The 21,648-nt window shown below is 37.1% G+C and overlaps 1 protein-coding gene across 1 annotated transcript in view; it reads left to right on the forward strand.

The window, feature by feature from the left end:
• Positions 1 to 16,292: 16,292 nt before the first annotated feature.
• Positions 16,293 to 21,648, forward strand: part of LOC123561068 (acyl-CoA dehydrogenase family member 11-like) — an 80,319-nt gene continuing 74,963 nt past the window's right edge. The window contains exon 1 of the mRNA XM_053516553.1: positions 16,293 to 16,480. The gene's annotated coding sequence lies outside the window, so the exon portion shown is untranslated. The remainder of the gene's footprint in view (positions 16,481 to 21,648) is intronic.

A 21,648-nucleotide genomic window follows, 5' to 3' on the forward strand; every position in this document is an offset into this window, starting at 1 on the left:
GTGCCGATAAGAATTTGACAATAAGTATTTCGATCGCTTTGGGGATGGCAGTCTTTGTTGCCTTCGCAATAGCTGTATTTACTATATACAGAGTCAGACGAATAAGATGTGCGAACAAAACTAAACCTAGAGACAACCGAAACGATAAATTATGCAACGAACATATTACACAAAGCACACAAAACTGTGTTTCTTCCGAAAATAGAGATAGAAATTCAGATGAAACAAGTAGAGTTACAAACAAAGAGCAATATGATGTAATAGGTATTAAAATTTCGCCGCGTGCGTGTATCTGACGTTTCGCCGAGTTCCGGGGTATCTAAAGAATATGACAAAATTAATTTAAAGAATACGGGAAAAAATCATAAAGATACTAATATCATGCATACAAACATTTACAGCCATACAAAGGAAGTTGATACTTACGATGAGCTAGGAGGAAGTAAATTAATCCACTTCGTGAAAAACAGTGGTATATATAATGAAATTTCGGTGTGAGATACAATAAGCTATCATATAACGTTTTGAGATGAAGTACATGTCTTATTGTTGAGCACTGTAGTCTTTTTTTATGACTTTTTTTATTTTGAACTACACTATACATTCCAAAGAATATTCCTTCGGCCAATAATCGAAAAGCGGTCAGATTTTTATATAGAAATAAGAAGGGCCTTAGTGTTAAACATAATAAAACTTGGAATAGAGTTTACCCATATTCAGGATTTGATTCATAAAATGCTATTTTTAAAATAAATTTTATCTCTAATTTCAACTGACCCACGTCAGGATTTATGATCCATCATTTTGTTATTTTTCTCTGCTATGTGTAAATGTGTCATGCATGTGTTTATTGATATTAAACCATTGATACTTAACCTAAAAGATGCAAGCGATTTCTTACTGTAATTGACTGTATATTTTGAATGATATAGATTTCATTTGTGTCAAATAATAAATTGATGGACCCACATATGGTTTATTTTCAACAATTTTGAAGCACAAAATTGTTGTTGTTGTTGTTGTGTCATTATTATGCAGACAAAATATCATACCGCGTGATCATGCGGTATCGTGATCAGTAGGTTAAAGTAAATGATTTAAACGTTTTGATTAATATGTATTTGAATGTTTTATTCGACAAAGGTAAATATACATTCAGAGATGGTAAATATTTCAGTTGCAAACAGATAGACTGGAGGAAATAGTTCATGATGAAGCTTCTCTAAACTAAAACTCTTTAAATTTCTAATTCTACTCATTATTAAAGTCTTCAGTCTCAAGTGGTTTTAAAATCTTCATTTGATATCATTTTATTTTGCACTACTTTAGTAAGACTTTTAAAACTTTACAAACTTAATGCTGTACCGGACATCAAGACTTTACGTTTATACTCTATCCGGCAAGATATATCAAAAGCTTACTGGTCAATACCTGAATAACGTTAAAGCTACATAAATTTATTCACAACTTGTCCTTGTCTGTTTTTAACATTTAAAAAGATTATCTGTATTCTAATCTAACTTTAAAATGTTTTGAACAGATATGTGTACAATAACACGGCGATACCGTCTATACTATAATTTTATTTCTTTGCCAAATCTCGATTTTTGCGCTGATAACAGTATTTGATACGTTACAGTCTAATGGGCCAACATAATAAATACTGTTAAAGAATATTGCGATTCTACAATTTAGCTAACTTCCAATATAATATTTAACGCTAAATATGTTAGAGCTTTACTTGCATATTTATGATGAACCGTTGCGAAGAACATCAGCTGGAATTGGAGAGTTACTGCCAGTTACACGGCTCGTTGTGCTGCAGAGAATGCATCACATCAAAGCATGGAACTTGTGAAAATATTATACCTCTAGGTGAAGCAGTCGCCGGAAGCAACGTCTCTGATGAGGTTAAAGAAACAGTTATAGTTCTAGAAACTCTTGTAGCAAAGTTTGAATCAACAAGAAATGGAGAAAGAGATTCATTAAGGTCTGAGGATACACAAGGAAAGGAGTTTGAGAAAAGAGTGAAAAAGTTTCGACAAAGCGTTGATAGGATGCTTGATAAACTGGAACTGTCAATGATAATGAAAAAGGACGAACTAATCGGTCCAAATTTGAAGACTGTAGCAGAAATGTGAAAGTAGGTCACTAGGTAAAGATCAAGGTCAACTCATGTCAAGGTTCATCTAGCCACTCAAAACTATACATAAGGTCCAAATATAACTGTTGTAGGTTATGACAAGAAGATAATTAAACTTTTTCCCTATGTAAGTCTATACAATTAAACCATGTGACCACCGGGGTGGGGTAATATTTGACTCTAGGGAAATAATTTGGACAATTTTGGTAGATGACCACTAGATGATGTTACATACCAAATATCAAAGTCCTAGGTCCTGTGGTTTTGGACACGAAGATTTTCAAAGTTTTTCCCTATATAAATCTATGTAAATTATAAAAATAAACAAAGGGCCATAACTCACTCAAAAATTGTTGAACCAGTCTGATTTTCAGGGGGACACATTTAGGGCTCCAATACATCATTCTGACAAAGTTTGGTCAAAATCCCCCAGTAGTTTCTCAGGGGATGCGATAACGAGAAATTGTTAACGGACGGAAGGACGGACCACGGACGCAGAGTGATTTGAATTTTAAAAAAAATCTGATTATAGCACCAATAGATAATAATAATAATAATAATAATAATAAAATAATAATGAAGATGATGATGATGATGATGATGATGATAGATAATGATAGTGTCTATAATGACCTCTTTTCAAAACGAAGCTACTTATAAGAACATGCCCAATTTTCCATGTACACCTTCGGAAGAAGTATCGTATGGAGACGCCGGGCAGTTCAAACATGGGTGAAATTCAGTTAAAACGTGAAATGAAAACAAAATCAGTTTCTTTCACATGCAACCGTTTAACACTTTTCATTCTTTATTACCTGCTTAAAATCGAATTATCGAAATATTAGAGTGAAATATATCTGGTGTTTTCATAGTGAATACTAAAAATAAATTCACTGGTAAGAAACTATTAAATGGGTAGATTTCGTAGTTTTGTGTGTAATTTTGTGAATTTAAAAGGGGACTGGTGTCGTAAATGAATGAATATAATGGAATATTTCAACGTTGCTGAATTATTATGTATAAAGTGTTACATTTCTTAATTTTGGAGAAAGTTTTACCGTACATTCAATCAGGGCTGTTATATTTCGATCTTCTCAGATCGTTCAGCACGACTTTTATGTCGTGTTATTGGTACTATTTATTTTCTCAACATGACCATTTCGGCCTGGGTGGTTCCAATACTCCCGCTTTCATAGCATTGGGTATTGTATAATCACCCCTTGGATATGGTGCCTGCTTTTTAATTTTGTCTTTTGACAGTTCCTGTGATACGCAGGCTCCATAACCTCAGATCCCCTTCCTGAATTCCAGTTTGTTTAGTTCTGCCCATTGTTTTCTCGTTTGGGGCAAACCCATTATTTTATCTGGGGACCAAACGCCGCTCTTCATGTAATTACACGCCTCAACACGTGTATCATTGAAGGTTCCATGTTCACCGCCGTTTGAATACATCTGCGGATGTCACTAAATTGCTTTTTGTACTTTTAGCATGTGTAATTGTTGAGTTCTGCTCAACCCGGGGCTAGAGGGCGTGGACGGTAGCATGCATTTCCACTACCGTCCATGAACAGGCTCAATTAAACCGAGCCTGCAACATTTTCGTTTTTGTCGTGTTGAGCGACCTGTGAAGTTTCCACTTTTTTCATTTTACAAAATGGGTAAAATAGTTTAACAAAAATATTCAGTCCTGTTTTATAATAAATGGATATATTTCAGACTGGTTTAAAGTTCAATGCGGTTGTCGTCATGGTGATCCCCTATCCTCCTACATCTTTATACTGTGTGCAGAAATTCTTTGAATACTTGTAAAAATAATCCCGATATAAAAGGAATTAAGCTAAATAATACAGAATTTCTGTTGTCTCAGTATGCTGATGATACAACCTTAATGATTGATGGATCTGAGAAGTCTCTAAACTACACAATGCAAACTTTAGAATTTTATACTAAAATTTCAGGTTTAAAAATCAACAAAACAAAAGTATTATGATAGGTTCAATGAAAGGTAGAACTCTTAGAATTTGTCCAGAATTTGATCTCCATTGGGAGCTGGAATGTTTTAAACTGCTTGGTGATAATTTTACAATAAATTTAAACCAATTTACCCAATGGTCAAAAAGAATAATCACACTAATTGGAAAAAATATCATTATTAAAACATTAGCTTTATTAAACATTAATCACCTTATTTTGAGTTTATCAAACCCAAATTCAGATATATTTTGAAATTAATACAAAATTATTTTTATATATTTTTTTATGGAATTCAAGACCAGATAAGATAAAGAGAGGTATTGTAACTGAAATGGAGGACTTAGACTAGTGAATATAGACATATTTATGACATCCCTAATGAGATATTCCCTTTTCTTTAAAACTTTAATAAGTTTGGTAATGACAACTTGATCATTAAATTCCAAATAGTTAAAAACCAGTTTTGGAAAGATTTTTTGCAAGGGTTAATACTTCTTGTTCTCTACCCGTTTGGCATAATTCTATGTTTAAAATGGGTGGCACAAGTTTTGGCTACTGGCGATTTGTAAATTGAGGAGCAATTCTAGTGAATGACTTTCTGAATTGTAACGGCAAACGATTTCTGCAATATAAATACAAACTTTTTACAGTTAGTCTTTTAGAGGGTTTCTAGCTAACATGACTTTACCATACATAGGAAAAAAATATTTTACTTATTTTGTTTGTTTTAACGTCGCACCGACACAATTATAGGTCATATGGCAACTTTCCAGCTTTGATGGCGGAGGAAGACCCCAGGTGCCCCTCCGTGCATTATTTCATCACGAACGGGCACCCTGGTAGAACCACCGACCTTCTTAAACCAGGTGGATGTCTTCCTCACATGAAGAATTCAACACACGCCCGAGTGAGGCTCGAGCCGACATCGATGAGGGACAAGTGATTTCAAGTCAGTGACCTTAACCACTCGGCCACGGAGGCCCCCACACTTAGGAAAAAAGGAAGAAAACCCACTACAACCTTTGTCAATGAAAGTAATTAATAACCATAGAAAAGGATGCAGATACATTTATCACTATATCTTAAGGTCAAATATTTTTCCCTATTCAAAACGAAAATTGAATGAGGAACTTCATTTAGATGCTTACTTGATAGTTGCAATGTGTGTCTCTGGCTATCCTTCTTGATGGTTGGAATGTATGACTCTGGTTCGTCTACTTGATGGTTGCATTGTGTGTCTCTGATTGTATTTGCTGTGCTCAATGCTTCCGTGGAATCTTCACTTGCCTTTAATTTTTAGATAAATTAAGCTTGAGAGAAATGGTAATAAGGTGAAAACGCAACAAATCACATATAACTCTAGGGCTTTTTTTTTATTTCATCATCAAGCCGCCCTTACTACAGAAATTCTATTAGCTTAGTGGGACACGCACTAGTATTTAATTACCTTATTTTGGTGCATATGACAAGTGATCACGGTGTAGACAAGCAAACAGTACCTCTTTTATTGATACACAATTACACGATGTAAGGGCAATAAAAAAATTTGCTTGAAAAGGTGTTTCTTTTACCTTTTTAATGTGTTCTGTTGTCAGCCTCCGATGCCAAAAGAAAATGGGAAATGGGAAATAAAACTTTTAGTTGACTATTCAGTTTTATCCAGTCTTTAGCTTTTCGCCTGTGTGTTAACACAGTAAGCCATGTGCAACAGTATTGTATTAAAATATTATGACACAAGTCCCTCCGTCCTTTTCTAGTACTGGTAGCTACAATGTATTCTTCCCATCGTAGACAAAAATGAAGTATAAAAACATCATAAAGTAGCCTTAAAACTCGGATGAAAAGTAAATAAAATGCTTAGTATTGCTATCAGTACAAGATTTAGTGGAATAAGGCAAATCAAGTCATTTTTTTGAAATATCGTTATAAGTTAGTTCTAAAAAAGTAGTCAACTCTCACATCCCAACATAGATAAATATGTTTTGTTATCGCGATTGTTGCTTGCTACATATTCAGTTAGCTTGTTTTATATGAGACATGCTCTAAATGAGCTTCATGCTTTAAAGCTTACTATGACTTTACGTGTGTTCAGTCACTGTGTGCGTGTATACACTTGCATGTACACATACTTCCATGTGAAGTGCTGTATGGGCGGCTACATTCTTTGCATGTGGCTTTTCCTGTTGGACTTTTGTCCTTGTTTTTATATAAGATCAATAATAAAGAACGGAGAAATTTTTCTTCATCTCGATTCATAGAAGATCTAAATATCGTGATGTTAAACGTCAATTTACTTCAAAGTTGTTAAGGCCTTCGTTTGCCATCTCCAAATATTCTTAAACATACAGGCAATGTTCTAATCTGCGATTCATTTGTAATATATGTACGTGCTTTATCGTGAGTTGTTATGTTTGCTTCCCTGTATTTATAATTGTCCTAGTTCTTTTAGAATGATCTTAAAGAAATCGAGCTTGATGAAGATTCAATGTTATGCCAGACTTTCCATTTTTGTAGTTCGAATAAAAATTATTTACCTTTGATAGATGAAAATGCCATTTCAGGTGGAATGAACTTAATTGTTTTATTTGAGCACATTTTACTTTGCATAAAAAAGTAAAGGCGACTTGTCAGGAAATGAGAAAGATCGAAGATATTTCCGGTTACATATTCAAAGTAGCGAAATAAGTTTGAAACGAGTATTTGAACTTTATGTAGCAGCAGTATCTATGTTCCCATATATCCATCGTCTACTCGACCCGGAAGCTTTATTGTATATTAATTTCATTTCCGTCCAAGTTAAAATGTGCATTACATTAACTCATTACTATATTTTCAGGTTATTTTGATCAATGCATATCTGTTACACAGTTCCTTTTTAACCGTAGTTAATTGAAGGGAGAAACATATCATTTTCTGTCATGAACAAACTTATTCAAATCCAGTCTGCTATTATTCTGCATGGTTGTATTCTACGATTCCAAAGGATCTTAAAGATTTTATGGAGTAATATATTATGTGCAATAAAACACTTAGTTCAAGTTTTCATTAAAGTTACAAGGAAGACAGTTTTACGGAAGTGGCATTGAGGTTATAACAAGGAAACATTATGACAGATGTTTGCATAAAATACATGTTCAAAGGATATTTGCAATTCAAAACTGAGTGGCCAGAACGTCAGAAGACTAGCCAAATCTCAAATATAGTCGGTATCAGAACTTTACTGACAATGACTGTGTTTGTGTGCACATGTTAGTCGGTATCAGAATTTAGCATACATTCAATGTAGTTGTGTGTACATCTTATTGGTGTCAGAATTTAACTGACATTCATTGTATTTGTGTGCAAATCTTAGTCGGTATGAAGTTTAACTGACATTCATTTATTTGTGCGCAAGTCTTAGTCGTCGGCATGAAATTTAATTGACATTCATTGTATGAGTGTGCAAATCGTAGTCGGTGTCTGGCCATTCACTTTAGTTGTGTTTACATCTTAGTCGGTATCAGAATTTAACTGAAATTCATTGTGTACATATTGTTTGCATAAATTAGCTTCAAACTGTTGAGGAGTCACCAAGAAAAATTGAATCAGTTTAGAGTTTTGTTACATTTTGTTAAGCAATCTCCGACAGTATTTTAACATATATTCGATGACTTTGAAATGCGTTTCAAGAAAAGTGACCAGAGCTACACTGTTATCTATTGAAATGTAACCGTTAAGATCGACTCGTAAAATAATATAAAAATTAACGCTATATTATGCCTCAAAATCTGTTAGTATTATATATCTTGTATATGACTGTATAATGTATGAGTACGTGTCGAAAACGCTGAGAATATGTTTCATTAACATATTTATTTAAAGAGGCATACACTATAACTTATATTAGTGCACCCGAAAACCGTCCGAAATCAATTTACTTACAGAGAATTTATAATTTTACATACTTAGAATGACGCCGATCCTAGATAGCTGGACCTTATCGTTCGCCCACAATTCTCTTTTTTTTCTGTCACTTTGGTTTTGCGCCACCGCAACACCTACAACGCGCTTATTCGGACGCAAAAGGGGATAGGTAGCAATCTAACAGGGGTACCGTTGGATAGATATTGAAACGCTTTATTGCAAAAACACCTTTCAACGATTTTCGGTCGTACTAGCAGATCTATATTTTTCTTGCTGTTGTTGTACAATAAAAGAGTGGATAGCGATTGATTATAAAATGTCACTATATTACTGTTTACGTGACTAAACGGACATTTTTCGATGCAAGTCCTTCTGCGAAATTTCATTTATTTAAGAAATAATGTATCTCATTTAGTGATTTGTCGCTGAATACGTCATTGTCTGGAGTTCAGATGCGAATGAATTATATCACGAGGGACGTCAGAACAGTGAATCGTTGTATAATAATTCATTGTTTTCAGCTTTCTTTGTTTAATAGGAAAATGAATCGGATCGTGTTAAAATTGTTATTTAAGGATCATTTAGCTAATAATATAAGTTCTCTGTATCTACTCCTCTCGGTATAGGTATACCCCTTTAAATATTAACCGACTCAGTTGCTACTTTTACTAGGAAGTAAAGAAGATAATTATATTAACTTCCTACATGTAAACGGTCTTTTCTATATAATAGCAACCGACACTTAACTTTGTGTCCTTATTTTGTGATAAATGCACAATTCTGAAACATTGAACGCTTAACTGTTAATCAGCAGGATGGTAATGCCATTATCTTAATTAATTAATTAATTAATCAGTTATAATTCTGACGTATAATCAAGGCAAAAATTATGAACATGACCTTAAGAACGTTGTTTTTTATTAGTTTGTGTCACTTTGCAAGTGAATATTAACTGTCAATCAAACAAACCGCAACAGAACAGTGTAAAGGACATGGCGGACTGGCATCGTATCAACATTTTATTGAAAACGATGGTAGGAGTGAGGACAAAGGCCAGCATCTCAGTGAAGGTAATTCAGCCTGGATATCTGGAAATGTTACATTTTCAGATAAGTTTGTTACTTGGCATGGATGCTATACTGGAGGCAACAAAAAAATATGGAAATATCAGATAGCAAATAATAGCATTTATAACTGTTTAGAAAAATGTAGTACAATATCTCATGAAACTATAGGGTACATTGGAATTTGGAATGACTATTGTTATTGTATCCCGCTTGCACAAATAGCAAATATTGAAGCAATACCAGACAAAGAATGTAAACGGCAGCTTATTGAACCGAACTTTTTTTCAAGAAATAGCGACTCATCCGCATCTACAATTAATGTTTATGGTATTATAGACCAAGGGACCATACTCTGGGACTCTCTTTCACCTGCTCCTTTTGATCAATGTGTTTACAGTTGGAAGAAAGATGACAAAATGCGCTATCAGACAGATTCATGTTACACTGTCAAAGACGGTTTCATATGTATAAACAGTGTTTATAAGTCTCTGAATACAAACTGCTCTGCAATTCACAATGATAATTATCAATCACCCACATTTTGTGCAGTCAGCATATCGTCCAAATGGCCGTCGTCTTACAAACAGTGTGGTCAATATCTCGGTAAACTTTCAACTCATATTTATATTGAAATACAGGTTAAAATTGTCCCAAATGTGAACTTTTGGACAGGTATTTTTCGTAGTTTCAAACTAAATGCTACTGACGTTACGAAAGAAAAAAGAGTTTGCTTATCACTTAAGAAAGTTAACAATAAACTTGTGTTAGATCCAGCCGATTGTTCTACTAACAAGAGATATATTTGTGAAGATAGCATTTCTGAAAGCACAGATTCAACAACGTTAAAAACAACTTATTCTCACAAAGAAACTGAATCAGAACCAAAAAGCAGTTTTATGACCACAACAGTAAGTAAAACGAATACTGATTACTTTGTCACTTTTTTCTCATCTCCAACTACTATGTTAAGTAAAGATAAAGAAACTTCAGACGGAGAAACAATACCCACTAGCATATCTATAGCTACAGGTGTTGTGTTAACACTCATCTTTGCTATAGTAATAACAGTTATGACATGCTTAATTTTACGAAAAAGACGCAAAATACGAAAAAGTGGACCTTATAATAAAACTAGATCTAAAGATGTTCATAAAACGACTGCTACTGATTTGGGCATCAGTGCAAGATCAGCAGCGGCTTCTCACTGTGTTGCACAATCACAAGTACTAATACATCAACATAATGAATCAGCGGAAGAATGTGCATACGCAACTCCTCACAAAGCGCTGATACAACATAATATACCCGAGTGCGAATATGATAGAGTAGATCTTAATGCTCCTGGAAAATCAACTGATAATACAACCAGCACGATGCCAGTGGATGCTAACGTATATGGCATTCATTCAGGCATCAGACATGACGGTGAGACTGGCGAATATGACCATCTACATGCCGTTGGTACTAAACAACTAGCACAGCCGAGGGATGGAATATATAATACAACGTCAGCAGTAAATGATACCTATAACGTACTGAGGTCAGAGAGTAAAGGAAAGTCTACTGACCGAACTATTGAAAAACAACCTCAAGTGGATGAAACTTGCGCCACCTACGACAAACTGGATTAGTTTGCAGGGATGGCCCTGAACTATGAATTTATTCTTTTCTTTTGTCAGGTTAACAGTAGATATTGTAAATATATTTTGTTATAGTAGTCACAATATTTTTTTTCTAATAGTCATCAGCGAAATGATGCTACCATTGGTAAAGTATTCTCCCCTCAAACTGTTGTGACTCTTCAAAGGCACCAGTAATGTTATTATTGCTTCTAGAAGTGTCGACTCGTCTGTAAATTCAAGCTTAATATGATAAAACCAACAAACGTGCCTACAATTTTTACACCAACGCTATTTTATGAAGAGCTAGTAATATAGTTCATAGAATACACCAATATTATTATGTTACCAGATATTCCATTTGTATATTTTATGTGTATGCATACAGTACAATTTCAAAGGTATATATTCTTTACTTTTAAAGCAGTACAAGTCAAAATATATGTTGTTTTAGATTTTTGAAAGAACTTTAATTAAGCTGTAGACAGAAATAATAACAAAGAAATTAAATGTGTTCCAGGTAATGTTTAGCAATGCAAACGCCCGCGTTATCTGTTAAATATGTGACAATGATCATATCTATAGATTTACAACATAACAGCATACTTTATATAATACTCATCAAAATCATCTAAAATACTACCGATTTATATTCTTAGTATGTTTGAATTTGATACTGTGATGTAGTGTACATGTAAGGGCATATCCTTTAAGGGTTATAAATGTACATTTATGATTATAACGTCTTATACTGTACTTCGTATGTTGTAGTTTAAATTGTCCAATAATATAAAAATGTTACAATAGATTCGTAAGAAAACCATCGGAAACTGAAACTATTGTTTGCGTCCAGGAATACAAAACTACCGTAATATAACGAGATTTCAATGGAGATTTCCGAAAACTCATTCAACAGTTTCCTTGTGTTCAGGAGTAGGTGGTATAATCATGATAGATACGTGGTTATATGCCTATATTTTGTATAAATCATTATACACATGTAAACATCTTCTCTGGACCCAATCAATTAGAAAAAAATAAAATGTAAAAGCTGATTTGTGAGGCATTATAACAGAAATTTGAGTATATATGCAAGTATGCAATGTGTAGAGCAGTTCGGACGTGTATATGCACGCCCGTCTGTACTGCTTTGCGCTTTGCCATAATTGGTCTCTTAAGTTGTGTGCGACGTCTGAGTATGACGTCTCAACGTTATGATGTCAGTGACATCGAGTCATGTTCTTATCACAAATCATGTGCCTGCGTTTAGACCTATGGAAAATTCTATAGATGCTGACAGAATGATACATATCAGTAATATAATTGCTAAATTCCTAAATAAAATTATGTTCAATATGCGCTTTGAATAAATAGAAAAAAATTGATTAAATGAAAGCAACGTTTCATTATAACTCATTGTAAAGTTGATTGACGTTGCTGATATCCGACGTAAAGCTGATGATGTAATAGCTTTTTCATGTCTCTCCATGTATACATGCTAGAAATGTACTGATGTTCTTTTATAATTATTACCAGTTACACTATTCTTTGCTATCGAGACATGATGTTATAAGAATAAGGACAAAATTTTGTCAAAAAATGAGTTGAAAGAGGTCCAAAGGAAATAGATCCTTATTTTTCCATTTTGTTTTTAGTATTTTCGTGTAGAACGGGTGCTTAAATCACATTTTTACACTACTAGTCTGCATTCTACATAGAATGTGACGGTTTCCGTGTTTATACTCGTTTAATCATTTGCTGTCTTACCTCTGCAACCACAGACTTCTGTAAATACACCTTTTTCCTTATGAAATAATCTTCCACCTGACATTCCAACCCTTGAGCAATTCAATGCCGCTGTTTACCCGTTTTTATCTTTTAAATCACTTGTCTTTACCTTCAGTTTATCTGGCGCATTTACTAATAATTTAAGTGTCTTCGTCCCGTTGTTCAGGGGTAAAAATTGTAACTGTAAATGGTTTAGTTTGGTAAGATTATGACAGAAATGACAATCTTATTGCAATTTTGCAGAGAACATGTAGAAAAACTAAAATATTTCAATTTCACTGCTTATAGTGTATTTTTTCCTATAAATTACTAAATTTTAGATTTCAGAGGTGAGATTGGGTATATTTTACAGTAAAAGTGTGTGATTTGAGTGCAGTTTCGAGTGAAAAAAATAAGCCCCATTAAGGAAAAGTGGTCATATATTAGCGACAGCTATTTTAGAGGAAATTTGGCACGCTAGCATGTTTCTGAAAAAGCCGTAAAATCTTCAAGGAAAATTAATTTTATCAAACTGAAACTGGGTTTTTATATGCATTTAGGTTCCTTTTACAATGTAAGTGAAAATAACACTTCAAAGTTTTCCTTAATGGACTGATTACACCAAACAGGAAGTGACTATATATATATATATAGCTACTCAGTGATACATGTGAAGTAAGCCACACTGTTGATGAAACCTGGTATTATGAATCATGTGAGGATGTGGCAACTATACTTTGGTTTAGTTTTATTGCTTATTGTATTGAGAAAAAACCTAGACCATTTTCATTGTAAATTTCCAGGTTTTAGTTGTATTCATTGAGAAAATGTCTACATACACGTAGTTGCTTAAAGTCTTGTTTTATGAGAGGATTTTTAGAGGGTGATGTTTTTCAGAACATATTACTTTTTCTCATATGTAATATAACATATGTCACTGATTTTTTTTTTTGATTTTTGATAAAGAGACATGTTATGCTAAATGACCATGTATGTTTTTCATCATTGAAATGCTCTAAAGTATTGAAAATTAGGTCTCAATATTTCGTTGTTTATCTGAAATAAAGAAGGAACTGAATTAGTATAAGTGTAACCTGTTAAGGGTTACAGTAATGGGATATTTTGTTGTGCGGGTATGAGCAAATATGCGTCTTTTAGAGTAGCAGACCACCATTGACTGGCATTTCACTATTCAACCCCCTATTTTCTTTCTATTTTTTTCGTCAAATTGTGGTAGTATTTTTATGAAAAGTAAGTGTAGGGAAAAGTGATGTTCTATAAAAACAAAGAGAAATATCAAACAGGGAATGTCACGCACCAAAAGCGCAGCCTCCTCAAAACGAACCCCCCAGCACGCAAACGCGTGCACCACACACACACACACACACACACACACACACACAGTCAAAGCTTACACATCAGGACAAAACGAACAACACACACACACACACACTCAAAGCCAACACATAAGGACAAGACGAACAATAAGCATACACACACGCGCGCACACAAAGTCAACACACAAGGACAAAACGAACAAAGGTACGTAAATCAGATCTGAATCGGTCGGCTTTCATATAAAGCAAAGAAGGATTTGAATTAGTGACCTTTAACCTATAACGTATGATTTGAATTTTAGATGTCATTTATTCTTGTACACCAAACTTAAGTCCATTAAAACTATTATATATGCTTTGTAAAATACGTCAATAAAATGAACATTTTTCAGTATCACGTGTTGTTATACTTTAAATTTCTTTTTTTATTCTTAGAAAAATTAGTGTGCTCATACTAGTTGTTTTTACTTCCAATGATTTTTGTTATTTTCGCATACGAAGGACGTAACAAGTTTGCCATTCCTGAAAGTATTAAAACTTTCCTCTATTTTCAAAAACTTTGTACAGTCTCTCATTCACAAATTCTGGTTATCTTTCTTAGAAATGACAATGACATCACTAAACCTTAAGTATGAAAAACATAGGTGTACTTTTGTAAATCAAAGGGAACAAAATGAGGATGTTGTTACGAAAGGATTGTTGATTTGCAAGATAATCTCTCACATAACTTAATGTTTTCCCTAAACGAAGCAAATTAGCAGTCATATTAGTGAGGATCGTAGAAATGCACTTGCGATACGGGGAAACCCTAGAAGCCACTTCGGCAATAAGCTCTCATATCATCTTTCTTCTGTTTGTTCAGTTTAGTCTTATAACGTATATATGTAAAGAAGATGGTGATTGTCATCATGATGATGGACATAAAATTCCTCCTCCATGAACTTTAGTATCAGAGCTTTTAAACGACTACTATGTGCGCTTTCTCTAAAAAATATAAATATACATATATATTGGGTCTATGTATTGTTTAAAAAGACCCAATGAATGGCAAAAAGAGACCCAATAAGTGGAGAATGACCCGGTAATTACTGAATGAATCTCATTGGAGACCCAGTTAGTTGTTAAAGATTATGTCAATGCCGCTCCTAATTGTTTGTATTATAAGTTATAAATTATTTTGATCATCACGGAGTTTTTCTATGATTTATGTTCTCAGTACTGAATTTGTTTGTAAGAACTGTTGATATCTGAAATATCTACGGGTAACATTCCTTTGTTTAACCCTTTCCCTGCTACATTTTTATAATGAACTTGTCCATCTTTCACTTTGAACAGTACCATCTGGTGCATGCCAAAAAGATACTGACTGAATGGTGAACAGTGCAGATCATGATCAGACTGCACGGATGTGCAGGCCGGTCATGATCCATACTGGTCGCAAAGGCAGAATTAAATGTGTCCAGCATGATATGGATAACTGATTTTCTCTAAATGCTTTCGATTTCGATTTAGACTGTACAGTTACAAGCTAATATTCGTTCATTAGAATATAAAAATAAAAGCATCAGAATAGTCTAGCGTTTCGTCCATTGTTCTAGGCTATTCCAACATGTGTATATAGTATAAGAAAAACTTTAAGGAAAAAATATGTATGTAGCATTGACTTATCATGATATTGTTTGTTATCACATATTTTCAAAACTATACACATTTTGGATTTGTTAAACTAATTATTGATAACCATGTTCAATCTGTTACATTTATTAATGTTGATGGTTACTGTTATATGTATCACATTCTCTATGTATGTAAATATGTTCAGCTCTTCATGTATATTAAAGGGAAATAAAATATCTATCTAGTATCAGAGTTTTAAAATGACTATGTGCGTTTTCTTTCAACTGTTTTACATGTAATGCAGTGTGTAAATGGAGAACTCAATTAATGATTCGGACGACGAAGCAAGATAGTAGAAAACGTTTCTCAAGTTGTGATGAATAATCAACATCCAACACTGAATGCTGTCTAATCTAATTGCATATAATATACACCCATGTAAGTTTCTAACTGGCCACATTACATAGTTTTTTAAATACTTGAAGCAAACTATTGATAATAGAATTTTGCTTATATTCCAACAGTACTTCAACAAATACCATTAAATTTATTTGTCAAGCTATATACCCACCAAACGAAAGTCACACAATTGGAATATGATTACTTCCCAGGTGTTTGTTCCGCTCCATTTTGCAACAATACCCTCTGGAATCCCCTCTGTGTTAAAACATGTATGTGTTAAAGCGAACATTTGTCGAATGTTTGTTTATTTCTCAGGCATGAAATTTTATAGAACACGCTATGTCTGTTTAAAAGTTTACATTTGAACATAGAGCTATATGTCTATGGAATAACTGTCTTTTATTATCTACCAAACGCATTCAACCAATCATTGTCAAACTGCTATCCTATTGTAGTGGGAATGAAGGTCACAGAGGTCGTGAGAGGTCATCTGTGGAGCTATTCAGCCAATCAGCAGCAGAGTCGGGCATCATGTGACCGTCACAGCCAATGACAGTGAAGGACGAAGGGTGAACGACCTCTTCTGATTCTGGACGCCATTGTTTGTTATCGTATCATTATTACAGCAGTGAAAATCCAGGCTAATCCTTGGTAAGTAGGCTGCAATTTGCATTGTTTATTCTGCCATTAGAGTCAGGAACATCTCCTGCCTCTAATTGGAGTGTTCATCCAACATAGCGAAGGGTATTTTCGCTATATTGGTGTCAGAAGTAATCGCGAACATCTCGCCTGGAAATTCCCTAGTAGGTCCCTGTCCGTTACGTAGTAGAAGGCGAAAGCCTTTGAACTGTCCCTTCGGCCAGGTTTTTATTGAACAGGTTTCCTGTGTAGGATTAGTAAAGGTTATTTCTGTAATTTCTAGCCCGGTTTAGACAGCCTGTGGGCTGTCGGAAAACAGGGGAATCACGGCGATTTGCTGACCCCGGTCGGTGCCGCCATTTTGTAGTGGTCGCTCATTGGGGTTGTAGTAAGTCAACCCTCACTGTTTCTTTGTCATTCCAATTACGTTCGATTTAACCTTAAGTAACTTCATTGGACAATTTTCCTTTGCTTTAGGCAAATCCTAGAGAGTCTGGTTACCATTAACTCCGGGAGTGTACACCGGAAGGGCTGTTACAGTAATTTCCCCTGGGTATTTAAAAAAAATAATAAAAAAATTCTAAATTCTGATTCATAAATTAAATTGTTTTGTTTCAGAGTGCTAGATTTCTACATCATTTTGCAATCTGCAATACAGTATACATCTGGACCAATTTCGGTTTGGAAACTCGTCAAGGGCATCCCTTACTTTTAACACGTAAGTCTTTTGGTTTGTTTGGTGCGGCAGCTTCTGCCTTTGGCACTGATTCAGTGCTGCACTTATTTGTATAATCTATTTTTATTCATTATTTCATTGTGTTACGCTGTGGTTACCATGGCTGCTAAGATAGCTCAGGCTTCCAAGCAAAAAGTGAAGATAAATTTTGAGTCTATCGACGGGCTCAACGCCTCGATCCCAGGGGTTGGGAAAAGGGGGGCGAAGGCAATTGGGCGTTTCCGTAAAAAACACGGAAACATTACGTTAGACAATTTGGAATATGTTCCAAAATTGAAAAATCCAAAGTATATAGCTTTGTTTCTGGACTTTTCTCCAAACCCTGATTGGGGGGATAATGTAGTTACGTCCCCAGTAGCTTGGTCACCGGACGACTCGGACAATCCGGATGATCAGGGGGAGAAAGAAATGCTCTTGGAAGAACAGGCTGAGGCAATGTTTATTATGGCACAAGGCTTGGGGATTCAAGATAACCCTGGCCTTGGTGAGGGGCTTATGGCCAATATACCTGAGGCTAGCATGTCTGAATCAGTCAAAATATCCTCTGCTCAGGTTCCGGAACTGGACAGCCAGTGCTCACCTAAGCTTGAAAGCTTAAACAAGGGGTCAAGGGAATATTCTCAGGGGTCTGTTCATTTCACCCCTGGGCGTCCTGCGGCCATTCCTAAACATTTCAAGTCGTCCAGTCGGATGCCGACGATGGGACACTATTCTAGTTATAGTGAAGATACTGATGATGACCAGCAATTTATGCGGGGGTCAGCTTATGGGCCATGGTCAAACCCCTCGTTAACCCCCACACACTGGCGGGGTGCGGATCCTAGGGGACCGTTACACACTGCCCCTCCCCCTCCTCCCTCTTGGCCGTACCAAGGCTATTATCCCCCTGGTTTGGGATATGGATGGCCTCCATCTGGGGCACCAGTGCCCCCACCTTCTCCATACATGGCACCTCCCCATTACATTACTCCACCTCCAGTCGTCACGGCTGCGTACACCCCTCCAAATGTGGCTGTCACAGCTGCTTACGCTCCCCAGACCCCAGTTGTAACCTCTGCACCTGGTTCCCCTCTCCCATCATCCCCGGTGACTCGTCATCATAGGGATGTGCGACTGCCAAAGGCCCTACAATATGACGGCCAAGGTGATTGGCAAAGCTTTAGGGCCAGATTTGAGAGATATGCGGTGGTTAATGGGTGGTCTGATGATCACAGTAAAGATCAACTATGTTGAACTTGATTGATAAAAGCCTGTGGCCAATATGGGCTATATTCAGTCTCGTCAACCGGATTTGAACGCTATAAACACTTCTAGATAAAATTAGAGCGTAAGTTTGGGGAAATAGTTACCCGAAACATATTTTATCAGTTAAACTCTGCCTACACAGTCATGGGGAAGCCTAGAAGATGGGGGGGCGGATCGGGCCCTCCGGTAGCTATAAGGCGTATCGTAAAATTAACCGGAAAGTTACGTGAATCCCAGCTATCATTAATTTTTTGTTTAGTTTATTGGATCCAGATCCAGGGGAATATTATCTAATATACGTTCCTGCCACTTGCAAGAGGCTGTCGACAAAGTGAAGTGGTTTCAAACATAATCAACGGCATACGGGGTAAAAGCCCTGTTGTGGGACGGAAGGTGTTAAGAATGACTCTCTTGCACCCAGTGGTCCGAGCAGCTCGAGGGTCAAAGCCCACGATAGCAATAGGTCACGACCCAATGGCAGTCTATGTCCTAGTCGCCTCGAAAAAGCTTGAGCATTCCTCTCCAGAGCGCCCCAACGGGAAGGGAACCTCCCCTACCCTTAAAGAACCTAGTAAAGTCAGTACTTTATCACCCAGGAAGATTCTAAAACAAAAGTCTTCACTGTTATGTTTAAAGGCAGTTGAACAATTAAGTCCAAAACGTGACCAGGGCGGACCGCACTCTCCATCCCCTTTAGGAGATCCGCCGGTAACAAATTGACATTTTTTAACTGCGGCGGGGTACCATCTCATTCCGCCGGATTGCCCAAAAACAGATGAACGTTCTAGTAGTCTGTCACCGCCGATAGGCGCTGTCCTTTAAAGGATGATGCAAATGAGGGAACAGTCTCTGGTCACAGGGGCCCCAGAGTGGCTTGTGGCAGATGCCACCACCAACATTCTGGTGTCCCATGGGGTTTGCAGGGCTACGGTCGATGTTGTTCCCATCGGAGCAGATCAAGTCAACCATAGTGTGGAGGAAACTTCACTAAATCAAATAGGGCTGGGCCATAGTGGGGTTGGGGTTGACACATCTGTACTGAGCCATCATTCTCAGAATTCCGCATCGTTACAGGATGTGAGTCCTGATCCCTTTTGCCGGGGGAGGCTTTACCTGTGAGGGCTATCCCTCCTCAAAACGCGATCTGAAGTGAACCCTTATGTATGTGAGGGCGCTGAAGTCTGATCTCTATGTTAAAGTTGCAGTGAAGTTGGGGGAAACGGGTTGATGCTGTGGTGAAGACACTGTCTGCCGAGATTACTCTGCATTCTGATCGCCTGTATTTAACACGTTCTGTAAGAGACCAACCGTCCTTAAAAACAAACAAAAAAAACAATTACACTTATGACGGCAGGCAGGGATATGCCTATTAGGGCCAAAATTGTAGGTCCAGTTTCATTAAGGATTGGGGGGCAATGGTTCAAGGAAATTCTGTATGCCGCCCCTATAGTGATGACATGTAACTAGGGTTCCGATTTTTATCTATTTCGGGAACGAGCTACGTGAATTACTTCGCCGGAGGTGTTGGACTTTTGGCAGTTGGGAAGTCCCCTAAAAATGGTTGGTGTTTCCACCCGATAGAGTGTGCCAGAGTGACATCGTAAGCGCATCTGTAATCCACCGAGGCAATCGCTAGACCCATGTGACCTTTTGGCTCTGGGGTTAGGTGTCTAGTAGTGTTCTGTGTGTGAACCTCGCATGGTTGAGAGTTATGATTCCGTGGACTTTGCATAGTGAGGGTAGTAATCCAGTGCTAGTCGCGGTTAACTGTCAGACAATTTCCAAGTAGTATAAAAGGCCAATGGCTGGCCAACGCGCCAGTGTCCCTGGATGGCTATCGGAAGAGGGGACTCTGTCCTCAGATGTGTCACCAGGGAACCAGCCTAATGCCTTAGACAGCTAAGGCCTGCCAGGGGTTATCAAGGGAGGGGTGGGGGTCCGGAACATATAAGATTACCTTTATGAAAAGGAATACGAAAGGCCGTAAAGTTAGAACAAGGCAGGAAGTGATAACCTTTTCCTATTTCAGGATGTTGTTTTGCGCGAGGGGATTTAGATTTGGGAGAGATTAAGGGCGGCGTAACATTTTCTATTGACCGCGGGAAGTGCACGTCCAGTAAAGCAAAGGGATGCGCAGAACCCCAGTGGGTTTTGCATACAAAGGAAGAAAATCACCTTACAAAAGGTTGGAGGCGGGCGTGAATTAGACCGTCTTTTCGAGTCGGGCTTCCCCGCCAGTCCTATTAAAAGAGGGATGAGAGGGGTTCGCTGGTGCGTGGACAATAGGGCTTAAAAAAAACGCGTTTCCGCCAAAGATGTTACCCGTTACCTAGGGTGGACGAACTGCCTGGACACTCTGGCAGGTTAACAAAGCGGTTTAGCAAGTCAGATGCTAACAGTGCCTACTGCAAATTTCAATTAGAGAGGATGAGACCGCCACAAAAACGAAGCATTTCTACAAAACTGGGTCTGTTTGAGCCATGTCCAATGGGCTTTGTCTTGTAACCCCCAGGGACTTTTGGCCCGTGCCATAAACTGTAATCCTTAGAGGTTGAATTGGAAAACATTTTTTGTGGGCTTTCCTTGATGACTATCCTGGGGTTTGGGGGCTGATTTCCAAGTCCCAATCTACAGAACTGCGAGGGGCTTTTGAGTCGCTTAGGAGTATTGCTTAAGTTGAAGGCTTCGTAAAGTGCGAATTCCTTTTCAGAAACGGGTAGATTCCTAGGTAGGTGGGTAGTGGAAAGGATTCTTTGGAAAAGGATGTGGACGGATATCAAAAGTAGTGAGGACCTGGCCGCCCTTAGAAATCTTAAAGAGCTTCGAGAAGTTCTTAGTTTTGGCCACTACCACAGGTGTTGTACGTGATTTCGCTAAGCTGCAGTTCCGTTGTATGCCTTGCACAGGGAGGGTCTTTCAAGTGGGGTTGATCAACAAAGCTCTTTGACGCTCTAAAAAGAGCACTATTAGTCCCCATGCTACACTACCGGATACCACCTCTGAATTCATATTAATACGGACGCCAGGAACTTGCAGTTGGCGCTGCCAACTGTCGCAAATGCAAGGGGGGGCGTAGAAAAGGTGATTGCTTACGGTAGTTGCGGCGCTCTTACACACAACACCCGCTTTATGTACCACACGGAAGGAACTGTATAGCTGTGGTGAAGTTCACCAGGCAAGAGTCCGCCATTATTTGTTA

Source organism: Mercenaria mercenaria, chromosome 10, assembly GCF_021730395.1.
Source record: "Mercenaria mercenaria strain notata chromosome 10, MADL_Memer_1, whole genome shotgun sequence".
Classification (NCBI taxonomy): Eukaryota; Metazoa; Mollusca; class Bivalvia; order Venerida; family Veneridae; genus Mercenaria; species Mercenaria mercenaria.